Source organism: Schistocerca americana, chromosome 9 (genome assembly GCF_021461395.2).
Source record: "Schistocerca americana isolate TAMUIC-IGC-003095 chromosome 9, iqSchAmer2.1, whole genome shotgun sequence".
Taxonomy (NCBI): Eukaryota; Metazoa; Arthropoda; class Insecta; order Orthoptera; family Acrididae; genus Schistocerca; species Schistocerca americana.
The window spans coordinates 121,164,600-121,181,218 of NC_060127.1; the positions used below are offsets into that span (position 1 = coordinate 121,164,600).

General features: G+C 44.1%; 1 protein-coding gene across 1 annotated transcript in view; it reads left to right on the forward strand.

Annotated features, from left to right (window-relative positions):
- LOC124550729 (esterase FE4-like) overlaps positions 1-16,619 on the forward strand; it is a 108,481-nt gene that overhangs the window by 37,164 nt on the left and 54,698 nt on the right. The gene's annotated exons all lie outside the window — the stretch shown is intronic.

The following is a 16,619-nucleotide window of genomic DNA, read 5'->3' on the forward strand; positions in this document are numbered from 1 at the left end:
TCAAGACACTGTCCATTCCGTTCAGCTGTTCTTCCAGGTCCTTTTCTATCTCTGACAGAATTACAGTGTCATCGGCAAACCTCAAAGTTTTTATTTGTTCGCCATGGATTTTAATTCCTACTCCGAATTTTTCTTTTGTTTTTTCTTTCCTTTGCTGCTTGTTCAATATACAGATTGAATAACATCGTGGTTAGGCTACAACCCTGTCTCACTCCCTTCCCAACCACTGCTTCCCTTTCATGCCCCTCGACTCTTACAACTGCCATCTGGTTTCTGTACAAATTGTAAATAGCCTTTCGCTTCCTGTATTTTACCCCTGACACCTTCTGACTTTGAAAGAGAATATTCTCGTAAACATTCTCAAAAGCTTTCTCTAGGTCTACAAATGCTAGAAACGTAGGTTTGCCTTTCCTTAATCTTTCTTCTAAGATAAGTCGTAGGGTTAGTATTGCCTCACGTGTTCCAGCATTTCTACAGAATCAAAACTGATCTTCCCCGAGATCGGCTTCTACCAGTATTTCCATTTGTCTGTAAAGAATTCGTGTTTAGGAAAATACCATGCTCAATGAAAAATTGTTTGTAGAAATCTGATGTGCCTATCCCACGCTTTGAATGAAAAAGATATCATAGTAGGCCAGTCATTCGATTCTTATTTTACTGCAAGCACTTATTTTTAAAGCAGCGAGTGTATTGTGCGAGAATGCTACAGTATATCGTAGTTCCTAGTTACTTAGCGGCACCAAGCATTCTGTGCCCAAACTACAAAAGGTTTATTGTGTCTGTTCTCGTAAATAGGAAGCAATGCTCTAAAGACGCTTATTTATCCTAGACTTCAATGGATCTCATCACGAGCTTGAACTCAAACAGAGGGTAAATAATGCATGGGGATAACAGTGGGAAGAAGCACGACGACAGAGAATCTGCGAGTGGTACATACAACTAGCTTCCCTCACAAGAGTGGAGTCCATAGACTGATCTAACAACGTCTGCTACATATACTTTTCCAATCACCCACAAATAATAGATATTAGAGACTCGAATTTTTTTCATGTGCCTCAACGTCCGAAGTTGGTTGTAGATTGATGAGCCGAAAGTTATGACCACTGTTCTCTGCGAGATTCAGTGGCGCCTGTTGCTATTGCGGACATGAGTACTGTAATTGGAGGAAATCAGCGATCGGTATAAAATGCTAAAAATAAGATAAAACCGTCTCGATAACGTGTTCAGATTTTTATTCGTTAGCAATGGGTTTCAGCCCTTTCCCCAGACCATCTTCAGGCTTTTCTCAGCTACAATTCCGTAATAATACATCTTCATTATAGAGGAATGAAAACATGGCTAAACAACGTCATAAAATATAGGATACGATAATTAAAAAGTACGATACTATGACCATTATGGACGGTGCTGACGGCGGACGGAGCGAAATCCGTACAAGTAGGGATGAACTGCTGAATAAGGCAGCTCTAGTCGAGATTATGTACTAGGGGTGTCCAGAAAGTAAGTTCCGATCGGTCGCGAAATGGAAACGACTATGATAATTCGATAAAGCTTTGCACAGATGTATTGGGCAGTGTCTCTAGTGTGACCCTAGATAGCATCACGTCGGTCTCCTCATTTCTGAGGTCACAGTGAGCTCGTAAAGATGTCTAGAAAATAGTGTCTCCCGCGAAGTAGGAGGACCTGGTCAGAAATTTCACCTGAAGCTATGCAGCCAACATTACATAACTGTCGTGCGTTTTCTTCTTCAAGACAATTCTCAGCCGCATTCTGTAGTGGAAATGGAGATGCTCCTGCATCGTTCTCAATTTGAAATGTTTGATTACCCGCAATACAGCCCGTAATTGACTCCCTCTGAGTTTCTTCTCTGCTCACATGAACCGCTGGCTATGAAGACATTTTGCACAGAAAACGAGCTGTACGCCAACATAGAGAATTGTCGGAATGCACTGGAGGCAGTCTTCTGTGATGAGGGTATTGGAAAGTTGGTACAACGCTACGACGAATGTCTAAGTCTGAATGGCGACTACGTAGAGAAGTAGCTGGAAAGTATAGCTAACTGTTACAAATAAAACAATTCTGATTTTCACTGTGGTTTCCATTTCGCGATCAATCGGAACTTACTTTCCGGACAGCCCTCGTACTACACTGAAGCACCAAAGAAACTGGTATACACATACGTATTCAAATACAGAGTTATGTAAACAGGCAGAAAACGGCGCTACAGTCGGCAACGCCTCTATAAGACAACAAGGTCTGGCGCAGTAGATCGGTTACTGCTGCCACATTGGCAGGTTACCAAGATTTAAGTGAGTCTGAAAGTGGTGTTAGAGCACGAGCGATGGGACACACACAGCGTATCCGATTCTCCCGTACGATCATTTCACGAGTGTACCGTGAATATCAGAAATCCGGTAAAACGTCAAATCTCCGACATCGCTGAGGCCTGAAAAAGATTCTGCAAGAACGGGACCAACGACAACTGAAGAGAATCGTTCCACGTGACAGAAGTGCGACCCTTCCGTAAACTGCTACAGATTTCAACGCAGGGCCGTCATCAAGTGTCAGCGTGCGAACCATTCAACGAAAAGTTCATAGATATGACCTTTCGGAGCCGAAGGCCCACTCGTATGCACTACACAAGTTTTACGCCTCGCCTGGACCCTTCAGCACGACATTGGACTGTTGATGACTGGGATCATGTTGCCCGATCGGACGAGCCTTCTTTCAAATTGTATGGAGCGGATGGATGTGTACGGGTGTGGAGACAACCTCATAAACCCATGGACCCTGCATGTCACTGTTCAAGCTGTAATGGTGTGGGCGTGTGCAGTTGGAGTCATATGGGGCCACTGATACGTCCAGATACGGCTCTGACAGGTGATACGTAGGTAAGCATTCTGTCTGATGACCTGCGTCCATTAATGTCCATTGGGCATTCCGACGGACTTGGGGAATTCCAGCAGGACAATGCGACACCCCACACGTCCAGACTTGCAACAGAGTGGCTCCGGGAACACTCTTCCGAGTTTAAACACCTCTGCTGGCCACCAACTACCTATTCATGAATGTTATTGAGCGTATCTGGGATGTACTCTTACCGATTCATAGTGTCATTTCCCTCCAGCGCTACTTCAGACGATAGTCGAGTCCATGCCACGTCGTGTTGCGGGACTTCCGCGTGCTCGCGAAGGCCCTATATGGTATTAGGCAGGTGTACCAGTTTCTTTGGCTCTTCAGTCTATAAGCTCCACATATCGCCTACAGCATTACATCATTGAGAACCAATGATTCGGCAGATATGCTACTTTGATTGGTTTAGTCGAATTTATAAGAAAAATGAAAGAAATACAAAATTACATACATAAAATTTTACGTGTCTTATCCAATCATAATAAATTTAAGTAAAAGAAACAAAATGACAGGCATGCTGTAATCGACATTGTGTGCAGACTGCCGCCTATGGTCATTTTTATGTACTCGCTGCAGCTGACAGCTATATTTGGTTGCTATACCAGTGACTTGCAATATCGTTAGTTGCTCTGCAGCGAGGCCCACCAGAGATACCATGGCAGATGACGTAACGCTGAGGCGGCAGAGGATGTCTGTTGGCTTGGAAGTTGATCTTCGTGGTTCAGTTTTGGTCGACGGTAGTAGCGAAGACTTACTGCCACAGTTGAAGTATAGAGCGTGTAGCTGGTATAAACCTGGATATTTTTATATGTGGTACAAATAACTGTGTGCTGAGTGTTTTTCTCTGCATAAACGGTCTTCCCTCAAACATGTCACATAATTTACTGCTTGATGTTTCGTAAGTGCACTGCTATGTACACAGTATCAAAGCTGACCTCCTGTCCAAGTGGACATAAGTAGTAATGGCTTGTTCTTGTCATATGTACTTGGAGGTACTACACAATCTAAAAACATTCTTCTCGTAATAGCTATAATTACTTAGTTGCAAATGAAGTAAGTACTGATGTAATGCTGTCCAGTGCACTGTCCACGTCCACCAAGGTAAGTGTCTGCACTTAAACCTATTACACGCGACATAATCGGAGCAGAGTCGAGTGGGAATCATCAGTCCGGCGATACAGGCCGAAAACTGGGAAATCCATAGGCATAAGCAACTTTGGAACAGGGCAGGTGTTAATCGCCCAGCGCCTGAGTCAGGCATCTCAAGAATGGTGTAGCTGGTCGCTGTTTACAAGCTGCTGTCGTTAGACGAAAGAGGGTCAAGGACGTTGAAACCATGACCGGTACTGGACACCCACGCCTCATCGCAGAACGTGGAGTATGGAGAACGGTTCGCTTTGTAAAGCAGGAAACGTGGCAATCTGTGGCATATCTGACAACATAGTCGATGCTGGTGCGGGCACAAATGTTTCCGAGAACGTTGTTCAGCGCACAGTGTCGAACATGGGGCTCTGCAGCAGTTCCCCCATGTTTCCGGTTTGACGTAACGACATAGCTAAATAAGATTGCAGTAGGCACTGGATCACCGAGAAGGCTGTGGATCAACGGACACGTGTCGCTTGGAATGCTGAATCAAGTTTCTTGTTACATGAGGTCAATGGTCTTATACAGATATGCTGTCTCCAGATGAATGGTTGCTCGAAACATGCACTCCGCTACCGATTTAAGTTGATGGAAGCGGTGTTATGCAACAGGGAACATTCACTACTTCCATGGAGTCTCTTTGGGGAATCTAAGATGGAAGACAGCTGTGGATTCTGTGACCATTGCTGCAGATCACCTGAATCTACATGAGCTCGATGGCCTTATACAGATATGCCATCTCCAGATCAATGGTTGCTCAAAACATGCACTGCGCCCCCGATGCTGGTTGGTGGAAGCGGTATTGTGCCGCGGGGAACATTCACCTGGACTTCCATAGTGCTTCTTGAGGGAATCTAAGATAGAATGACAGCTGTGGATTATTTTCCCGGTTCTGCAGATCAGCTGAATCTACATGAGGTCGATGGCCTTACACAGATATGCTGGCTCCAGATGAATGGTTGCTCTAAGCGGTTCAAATGACTCAAAGCACTATGGAATTTAACATGTGAGGTCATCAGTCCACTAGAACTTAGAACTACTTAAACCTAACTAAGGACATCACACACACATCCATGCCCGAGGCAAGATTCGAACCTGCGACTGTAGCAGCAGCGCGGTTCCGGACTGAAGCGCCTAGAACCGCTTGGCCACAGCCACATGGTTCCTTTGAAAGGGCACGAGGATTTCCTTCCTCATCCTTGACCTAATCCGACTTTGTGCTCCGTCTCTAATGACATCGACGTCGACGGGACGTTAAACCCAATCTTCCTTGTTTTTCTCAAGTGCTGTGCCGTGGTTTCCAACAGCTGCAGCAGTACATCTATGAGAAACTGTAGAGATCTGATACTTGGCCCAGCAACAAAACTGGGACCACTGTTGTGAGTCTTGAAAAGCCTGCAGCTCACGTTGACAGGCCGAGGACATTGTGTATCCATTTCTCTCAGCCTGCGTGCATTACCAACTGACCAACAAAACGCCTATTACGAAGATTCACTGCCCCTTGGTTTCTAAATGGTACTTTATTCACAAACAAAATCTTGCTTAGAAATGCAGCATCACTTTGCACTTTTTGTGGACACCATTCAGATTGAAACTTCCTGGCAGACTAAAACTGTGTGCCAGACCGAGAGTCGAACTCGGGTCCTTTGCCTTTCGTGGGAAAGTGCTCAACTGACCAAGGTACCCATACACCAATCACCACCCGTCCTCACAGTTCTAATTTCCCCAGTATGTTTCCTCTTATCTACCAAACTTCACAGAAACTCTCCTACAAAACTTGCAGAAATAGCACTCCCAGATGAAAGGGTATTGAGGAGAGTTGGCTTTGCCAAATGCTGGGGGATGTTTCCAGAATGAAATTTTCACTCTGCAGAGGAGTGTCAATGCAATGAAGCTGATTACGGAACGAAACGTAGCGGGGATGATATAATTTGGAATGTAGTATTTTACAAATCCTTTGTCTGATCACACACGTACATTGCAGCTGCTTCGCAGTCGAGGTCTTGAGCGGAACTTGGTGTGCCGCATCGTAAAACGCGCCCGAAAGGCCACACCTCCTGGCAGAGAGTAAAAGCGAAGACAGTCTTCTACATCTACATCTACATTTATATTCCGCAAGCCACCCAACGGTGTGTAGCGGAGGACACTTTACGTGCCACTGTCATTACCTCCCTTTCCTGTTCCAGTCGCGTATGGTTTGCGGGAAGAACGACTGCCGGAAACCCTCCGTGCGCGCTCGAATCTCTCTAATTTTACATTCGTGATGTCCTCGGAAGGTATAAGTAGGGGGAAGCAATATATTCGATATCTCATCCACCCTCTCGAAACCTGGACAGCAAGCTACACCGCGATGCAGAGCGCCTCTCTTCCAGAGTCTGCCACTTGAGTTTCCTAAACATCTCCGTAACGCTATCACACTTACCAAATAACCCTGTGACGAACCGCGCCGCTCTTCTTTGGATCTTCTCTATCTCCTCTGTCAACCCGACCTGGTACGGATCCCACACTGATGTGCAATACTAAAGTATAGGTCGAATGAGTGTTTTGTAAGCCGCCTCGATTGTTGATGGACTACATTTTCTAAGGACTCTCCCAATGAATCTCAACCTGGCACCCGACTTACCAACAATTAATTTTATATGATCATTCCACTTCAAATCGTTCCGCACGCATAGTCCCAGATATTTTACAGAAGTAACTGCTACCATTGTATCAGTGTATCATATAATCATACAATAAAGGATCCTTCTTTCTATGTATTCGCAATACATTACATTTGCCTAGGTTAAGGGTCAGTTGCCACTCCGTGCACCAATTGCCTATCCGCTGCAGATCTTCCTGCATTTAGTTGCAGTTTTCTAATGCCGCAACTTCGCTGTATACTACAGCATTATCCGCGAATAACCGCATGGAACTTCCGACACTATCTACTAGGTGTTTATATATTGTGAAAAGCAATGGTCCCACAACACTCCCCTGTGGCACGCCAGAGGTTACTTTAACGTCTGTAGTCGTCTCTCCATTGCTTCCGCGACGCCCCCTTCGGAAAACTGCGAGCTCTGGAGAGAAGTGTTCAGCGCGCGGCGCGGCTTCTGTGGTCGGTACCACAGACCTTATTCCGGCACCGGCAAGCCACGGCTGCCCAGGGTGGTCTTGGGGACAGAAGCGGCTCTTTCTGGAGCTGTGCGTCCTGTAAGCAGGGCCGTCCACGCAGACTACTGTTTGCGCACATAGCGCTGGACGACGTTGTCAGTCAGTGGGGAATCAGAAAGCAAGGAAGCGACCAGGGAAAGCAGTTACACCGATTTCACGGCACGGGTAGAGCAGTGAGCTCTCTGGCCAGCAGCGGACCAGCTCGTTCTGGGTGCGAGTGGTGGGCTTCAGCTGGTTATCAACCGGTAGCCGTCAGTTCCAAGTGGGCAGACGGTTTCTCGTGTCATGGTTTCTGTTCAGACTGGACTGGCTGTAAGCAGCTACATTTTGGTGGTTGCTTCGTGCGTACCAGAACTCTCCAACGGAGACAGACTTCCTGGTCGTGTTCGATGCGAACATCGGGCTGTGGTTCTCCTTAAAATTGTCCCAGAAAGTGTATGAAGCAGTGCTGTAATAGGTACGAGCGTCATAAGGGCAGAACCGCTGCAACTACAATTTCTGATAACCTAAGGAAAAAAAAAGACCTTCACGAAGGAATATCGGAATGGAGCGGAAATTGATATACCAGGTAATCAAAAAGTTAGTATAAACTTGAAAACTTAATAAACCACGGAATATGACATGGGGTTTTATTAGAACCAAAAAAAAAGCACCTCATATTGCTAGACGCGTGAAAGATCTCTTGCGCGCGTCGTTTGGTGATTATCGTGTGCTCAGCCGCCACTTCCATCATGCTTGGTCTCCCAGGTCCCCAGACCTCAGTCGTGCGATTATTGGCTTTGGGGTTACCTGAAGTCGCAAGTGTATCGTGATCGACTGACATGTCTAGGGATGCTGAAAGACAACATCCGACGCCAATGCCTCACAATAACTCCGGACGTGCTTTACAGTGCTGTTCACAACATTATTCCTCGACTACAGCTATTGTTGAGGAATGATGGTGGACATATTGAGCATTTCCTGTAAAGAACATCATCTTTGCTTTATCTTACTTTGTTATGCTAATTATTGCTATTCTGATCAGATGAAGCGCCATCTGTCGGACATTTTTTGAACGTTTGTGTTTTTTAGGTTCTAATAAAACCTCATCTCATTCCAAGCATGTGTGTCAATTTGTACCTCTCTATCTACATTATTCCGTGACTTATTCAGTTTTCAAATTTATACTGACTTTCTGATCACCCGGTATCCGATTTCCATGTACAAATAAATAGATGATTGCAATTTCAGAAAAAAATAATCTATTCAAAAGAAAGAGCTTTACAAATTGGTCAAGACAGTAGTGCTTTGGTCCTACTGTAACCAGTTATTCGGCTTGCAATTGCGTTGGTTGAATCACCTCCTGTGGGATATCGTGCCAAACTGTGTTCAGTTGGCATTTCAGATCGTCAAAATTCCGAACTCCTTGGAGGTACCTTCCCAAAATGCTCCAAACGTTCTCGATTGGGGAGAGATGAGGCGACCTTGCTGGTCAGTGTGGGTTTTGGGAAGCACGAAGACAAGTGGGCGGGCACGATCTTCCTGAAACGTAAGACTAGAGTGGTTAGCCATTAAGGGCAACGAAACGGGGTATAGAATATCGTCGGCGTACCAGTGTGCTGAAAAAGCCACGTATGACATTCACAGGGGTCCTGCTATCAAATGAAATGGCACCCCAGACCCGTCATTGCCGGTCGTTTCTACATCTACATCTACATGGATACTCTGCAAATCACGTTCAAGTGCCTGGCAGAGGGTTCATCGAACCACCTTCACAATCCTCTATTATTCCAATTCGTATAGCGCGCAGAAAGAATGAACACCTATATCTTTCCGTACCAGCTCCGATTTCCCTTATTTTATCGTGGTGATCGTTCCTACCTATGCAGATCCGTGTCAACAAAATATTTTCGCTTTCGGAGGAGAATGATGATGATTGGAATTTCGTGAGAAGATTCCGTCGCAACGAAAAATGCCTTTCTTTTAATGATTTCCAGCCCAAATCCTGTATCATTTCTGTGACACTCTCTCCCATATTTCGCAATAATACAAAGCGTGCTGTCTTTCTTTGAACTTTTTCGATGTACTCATTCAGTCCTATCTGGTAAGGATCCCACACCGTGCAGCAGTATTCTAAAAGAGGACGGACAAGCGTAGTGTAGGCAGTCTCTTTAGTAGGTCTGCCAATAAAACGCAGTCTTTGGTTAGCCTTCCCCACAATATTTTTTATATGTTCTTTCCAATTTAAGCTGTTCGTAATTGTAATACCTAGGTATTTAGTTGAATTTACGGCTTTCAGATTAGACTGATTTATCATGTAACCGAAGTTTAACGAGTTCCTTTTAGTACTCATGTGGGTGACCTCACACTTTTCGTTATTTATGGTCAACTGCCACTTTTCGCACCATTCAGATATCTTTTTCTAAATCGTTTTGCAGTTTTTTTTATCTTCTGATGACTTTATTAGTTGATAAACGACAGCGTCATCTGCAAACAACCGAAGACGGCTGCTCAAATTGTCTCCCAAATCGTTTATATATATCAGGAACAGCAAAGGGCCTATAAAACTGCCTTGGGGAACACCTGAAATCACTTATGTTTTACTCGATGACTTTCCGTCAATTACATCGAACTGTGTCCTCTCCGACAGGAAATCGCAAATCCAGCCACGTAAGTGAGACGATATTCCATAAGCACGCAATTTCACTAGGAGCAGCTTGTGTGGTACAGTGTCAAAAGCCTTCCGGAAATCCAGAAATACGGAATCAATCTGAAATCCCTTGTCAATATCACTCAACACTTCATGTGAATAAAGAGCTAGTTCTGTTTCACAGGAACGGTGTTTCCTACACCCGTGTTGACTATGTGTCAATAGATCGTTTTCTTCAAGGTAATTCATAATGTTAGAACACGATATATGTTCCAAAATCCTGCTGCATATCGCCGTTAACGATATAGGCCTGTAATGTAGTGGATTACTCCTCCAACCTTTCTTGAATATTGGTGTGAACTGTGCAACTTTTCAGTCTTTAGGTACGGATCTTTCGTCGAGTGAACGGTTGTTTATGATTGTTAAGTATGGAGCTAATGCATCAGCATACTCCGAAAGGAACCTAACTGCTATACAGTCTGGACCAGAATACTGACTTTTATTGATTTAAGTCGCTTCACTACTCCGAGGATACTTACTTCTACTTACTCATGTTGGCAGCTGTTCTCGATTAGAATTCTGGAATATTTACTTCGTCTTCTTTTGTGAAGGCGTTTCGGAAGGCTGTGTTTAGTGACTGCTTTGTCAGCACTGTCTTGGATAGTATCTCCATTGCTATCGCGTAGAGAAGGCATTGATTGTTTCTTGCCGCTAACATACTTCACATACGACCAGAATCTCTTCGGATTTTCTGCCGGGCTGGTTGGTATGGCGGGCAACACTCAGGTTGTTAACCCACCGCTATCCAAGGCATCGTCAGACACGTCGTCGCTGGTCATTGTGGCTCATCACTGAAGACACTCCAGCCAGTGAGATTCCTGGCCGAATTTTCCTGACACCACTGCAAACGCACTTGCTGGTGTGCAGCGCTCGATGGTGGTCGGCGCAGAGGACGCCGTGAGCTAGACCCCCTTCCTATGAGCCGCCTATTAATGGTCCTTGTGGCCGCACCCGGGATCGATGGTAATGATGAATCCGGCGTTCTAAGTGCCTCTCTTTCTCACGCCCTTCCGTCTCTCTAGGTCGACCACTCCCTTCTTGATGCTGCATTCAGCCACGGTTCACCCGTTCCTGTCAACATCGTCCAATAGTGGCATCGCCGCTCTTCATTTGTCGAGCGATTTGCCCTTTACTGCAACCGGCTTCCTGGAGCCCAACTACACGTCCTCGCTAAAATGCTGACATCTGTGTATATTGTCCATGTGTCTGTCTGCGAGGCACAGTTACTGCCAAACTAACTACCCGGAATTAAATCTGCGAAGTCTTTATGCTCTGGTATCGACATATCTCCTGTTTACTATCCTCGACAGCTGCACGTTGAAATTACGCTACGGCGTCACACATTCATTCATCAGCCACAGCCAAAGTTCTCACTTCTGATTTTTCCGTCGATACCTGTATCAATATAAATATATGTTGTTAAGTCTTCCCTTGTGTTATGTGTTTCGTTTTCTTACGTTCAGTCGCCGATCTAGAGCTCTACACTACTGAATCCTTTTCTTGCTCTGATACTCCAGCAACGTGTTGTTCCTGTCTGCACTGTTCGAAGTTTATGAAATCGTTATTTTTGCTACTTTAATCTTGCACAGCAGATCTGTTTCTCGGATTCTTGTGTGAGTCCACAATTTTGCTTCCGCCGTTTTGCAATGTGTGGCAGTAGCAGTAAATGGTGGTGCAGCAAGTGGGTCGCAAGTATCGTACAATAAATTTAGGTATCTAAATACTACTCGTTTTCTCGTTACATCTTAGAATTAGTCTCGATTGAATACAACAGTTTACGAACCAAATTCTTGCCGTTTGCGGGAATTTTTAATTTGCTGCTATAACTTGGTAAAATACTGAGTAGGGCCTAAGGCGAGGCACCTGCTACTGCAGAGCGTACAGAGAGTGGTTAAACGCCTCAAGAACGGTGATGTTGGCGTAGAAACCAGACACGGGGGTGGAAGAGAGGACATTTTCGAAGCTACTAAAATCGACGGAAACAATTCCAGGGCATAGTTATCGAAATAAATTGATGCGTTTGGGTCGAGCACTGTAAGACAAACTGCTACAATATAGCCGAAGACATGAAAAGGTGGTTTCGCAGAATGACAGTGCTCGAACTCTTGTTGAGAAACCCATCAAAACATACATGGAAACATTGAAATGGGGAGTCCTACCTCACCTGCCGTATTCTTCAGACACTGTTGCCTCTGACTCCCATGACCTACACCATTCTGATCAATGGCGCACGGCGTGGTTGACCAACACCTCCGGTCACATCGCATGAAATAAGTTCCAAATTTAATCGATTCAAGGATCTCCTCAAAAGACGCCGACATTTTTCGCCACCGGATTCGCATGCTGCCCGAAAGCCGGGAAAAAGTAATGACCAGCGATGGCCAGTGCCTTAAATCGTAAAGTTTTTGTAAGTTTTTTGCAATAAAGTCCCGAATTCGAGAAAAACCGGTGGAATCAAAGGTGTAAGTCTAATAGCAATCCTGTGCTGGAAAATAGTCTCTTTTTGCTATTGTTCTTTACACCTGTATAGTAATTAGTTATAGATATAAGAACGTAGGCTTCCGCGGCCGGTGTCATAGTGACTAAAATTCTTCTGGGTATTATGCCGCGTCATTACTAAAAACTAACAACAATAATAAACTAAAACCGACGTTTCGGCCGAATTGCAACGGCCTTCTTCAGGGCACGACTGGTTTTGCATGGGGATAGGTGCTTCTATTTATTACAGACTATCGATGTCTGACGTCACTGCTGTAAAACTTTTAACTGGCCCTCTTATATGATTGGCTAGTCAAGATGTAAGGGAAGATGGAAAGATAGGGGCTATTCATGGATGTCCATGTCGTCAACGATTGGTAGCTGTCCGCGAATCAACGTTCGGCTTCTGTAAAAGGCGACAGTGAACGGCTAGGCAACGTCCTCCGCCGACGAGGTTTCAAACCGATTTTTCGAAGTAGTCACAGGATCCACGAAATGATAGGTTCCACCAAGGATGTAGTCAACAATCTTAACACTGGAGGTGTTTACGAACTACGGTGTGAGTGCGGAGCTACCTACATAGGAGAAACAGGGAGACCTGTCAGCTTACCAGTAATAGAACGATTATAACAACATAATAAATCGGCGATAGCGGAACACCAGCGTGACTGTGGACGACCTATCAGGTTCCAGGAAGCCCGAGTACTGGCGAAAGAATCGTGGATAACACAAAATACGGGAGGCGATCGAAATTATGAAGCAACCTGACAACATCAACAGAGAAGATGGCTACAAAGTCCCGGCGTCCTGGCTGCCGGCCATCCCAGTCCAACGGGCCACGAGCGGTCGCGGGGCAGAAGCTACACGGGACACGGACGTATCTGCACTAGTGGTGTAAATGTTCCGCTTTTAACCCGCCCATGCTTGCCCAGTGGCCAGGCGGGCAGGTCGCCGCGCGTTGTCAACAGAACGGGCAGGCTGCTTCACTCCCAGCCAAGCCAAGCAGAACCCAACCCGGGCAGGCTGCGGGAAACTTGCTTGCCTGCCCATATTACTGCTGAGCTGCGCTACGCAGCCGTTTAGTCTGCGCGCGTCATTGTCGTATTATGAACGTTAATCAAAAGTTTTTATTTTACCTGAGCACCAAAAGACAAATCCCAACATATATATAAATTTCAGGTAAAAAAATATTGGGTGTTATTTGTATATTCTTCCTTTACGCGTATATTTCGGGCTTCTTATCTATACAAATAAAAATTAATTGCCAAATGTGTTGATAAGCGTAAAACTCGAGAACGGCTGGACCAATTCTGCTAATTTTTTTTTTTTTTTTGCTGTGTTCGTAATTCTCAGGACAAGGTTTCTATGAAATAAAATTTTTCGAAAATCGAACGAAAAATTGGAAAATTTGACAAAAACTGAAAGTGCGTTTTCATTGTGTCCGTGAGTTTGTATTGCATACAATCTTGATGAAATTTTGCACACTATACCTTGAAACCAACAGGAAGGTCACAGTCAACATAAAATTTCGTATGGTGCATAGCAGAGGTTCCTTTACGTAACGGAATTCGACAAATTGTACGTATTTATTCCGATCTTGATGAAATTTGGCACACTTGATATTCAAAGCAGGATGAAGGGCGCTGTCTGCTTAAAATTCTGAATGGTGCATGGCGGAGGGTACTTTACTTACACACTTCTACACCAACCTACAATTTTATTCCGATCTTGAAGAAATTTTGCACACTTGACCATCAAGAGGAACGTCACTGTCTACATAATATTTCGGACAGTACATTGAATAGAGTACCTTACAAAAGATTTTGACATCGTTTGCGGATTATCATGAGAGTTCACTATGTACGCATGTTTCCATGGAGAAGGTTTTTGAATATTTACGTGTGCATGTATATATATATATATATATATATATATATATATATATATATATATGTGTGTGTGTGTGTGTGTGTGTGTGTGTGTGTGTGTGTGTGTGTGTGTATATATATATACATACATTTCTTTTAAACGAAATGTCTATGATCGTTTTGAAATTTGAGAGCTGTCTGACACATTCACAGTCATCGTGTTTGACAAGTTGCGCACAGCAAATGTCGTTTAACAGTTGCAAACCAATTTTGGTTGAGTGAACGTGTTATATTGGCTGCAAAAAACCTTGATGTTAACGAAATGAATTATCAAATTCAAAATATGACACCTGGCGAATTGCTGACATACAAGTCGGTTTATTCCGTTACTAACCAAGATGATATAGTCAACTATCCTACGGAATTTTTAAATTCGCTGGATTTCCCCGGATTACCGCCTCCCAATCTGTAATTAAGTCGGATCGGCAATCATTATGTTGCGGAAGGTAAACCAGCCACGTCTTTGTAATGGCACTCGGCTTGCGGGGAAGAAATTAAAGAGCAACGTAATCGAAGCCACAATTTTAAAAGGAAAGCACAAAGGTGAAGACAGTTTGATTCCAGTATCACTAAGATTCCGACCGACATGCCATTCGACTTTAAACAGCTATAATTTCCAGTGCAGCTTACATTTTCCATGTCGATAGATAAATCGCAAGGCCAGTTGTTATATGCTTGTGGCATCAATCTTGAAAATCATGTTTTTCACATGGCCATTTGTATGTCGCATATTCCCCTGTCGGGAAACATTCAACTTCATTTGTTTTCGCACCAGAAAACAAAACTATCAATGCTGCGTATCAAAAAGTATTACAATAAATGCTACCTAGCAATAAACTTTGACGCTGATTCACTGATCACCACAAAAGTTGACAGATATATATGAGTTTTCATAGATAGGTGAAGAGGAGATGAACTGAGGTGGCGGAATCCAACAGAGAGAGGACGAGGAGAAGGATAGAGGGTGGGGGGAGATGGGCCAAGGGATGGGTTCAGAAATGGTTCAGATGGCACTGAGCAATATGGGACTTAACTTCTGAGGTCACCAGTCCCCTAGAACTTAGAACTACTTAAACCTAACTAACCTAAGGTCATCACACACATCCATGCCCGAGGCAGGATTCGAACCTGCAACCGTAGCGGTCGCGCGGTTCCAGACTGTAGCGCCTAGAACTGCTTGGCCACTCCGGCCGGCCAAGGGATGGGGAGGGGGGGGGGGGGGGGAGGTGATCAGAGAGATAGTGGGAGAGGACTAAATGGATACAGAGAAAATAGGGGAGGAAAGATGGACTACGAGAGTGTGGAATAAATAAATGCCCAGGCAACACAATGCAGTCTGTGCTGCACTTTTCAACACGGAAACGGATGGATATTTATACTAAAGAAGTGAACCTCCACCCCCTAAAAAGAAGATTGGTCACCTCCCCAGAAGAATAAATTATCTACGCCCCTATTAACCACTGTACTGCAATGAGAACCAAATTAAGATTTTGGAAGTCTAGATTCTTTAACTTTAGTACGTTTCAGCCAAGTATGACACCAATTATATAAATATTTAACTACGTTTCCAGGATGTATTTTACTGGTTCTGTGAATTCATTCGAAGTTGGCAAAATCATTCTAAATTGCCAAAATGCATTTTAACAAAATCGAAGGACCTGTTTCGTATCCAGTTCGTCTAAAAACTATAGTACTGGGAATACAATGGTGACCCTGAGCCATTTTTCGCGGCGCCTACGTTTGCGTCATAAGAGTCTACACTTGTAGTCCAGGTCTGCGTCATGAGGGAACATATTTCGGACCATCATGATGTAGACTAAGATGACGAGTGTTTACTTGCATGATGCAAACCTAAACGACGACTGTAGACCCTCATAACACAGACCTAAACGACGAGTCTGAATCCTCATGACGCAGATGTAGACGCTGTGGAGAGTGGCTCAGAGTTTCCATTATATTCCTACTACAATACATTCATGGAAAAAGACGCTCTTCATTTTAGGAGCATTTGTAGTGTCTAGGTCTTCAGCATCTTGACTCTGCATGTGGGATTCCCCTTAATATAGAAATACAAGAATAAAATTACATTTTGCAATGTGTGTGGAACTCAACAAAATAAATTGTAATTTAAACTCATAATGTGTATTGCCTTAATCCACAAATGAATATTTTATTTTGCAGAACACTTTTCAACATAAAATATTTACAAATTTTCCTTCAGTTCCCCTGAAAGTATTATTTTGGCCAAACCAGATACTCCTAAAAATATTTGGATACTTTTGCAAACACAAGTAACAGAAAATGGTTTACAAACA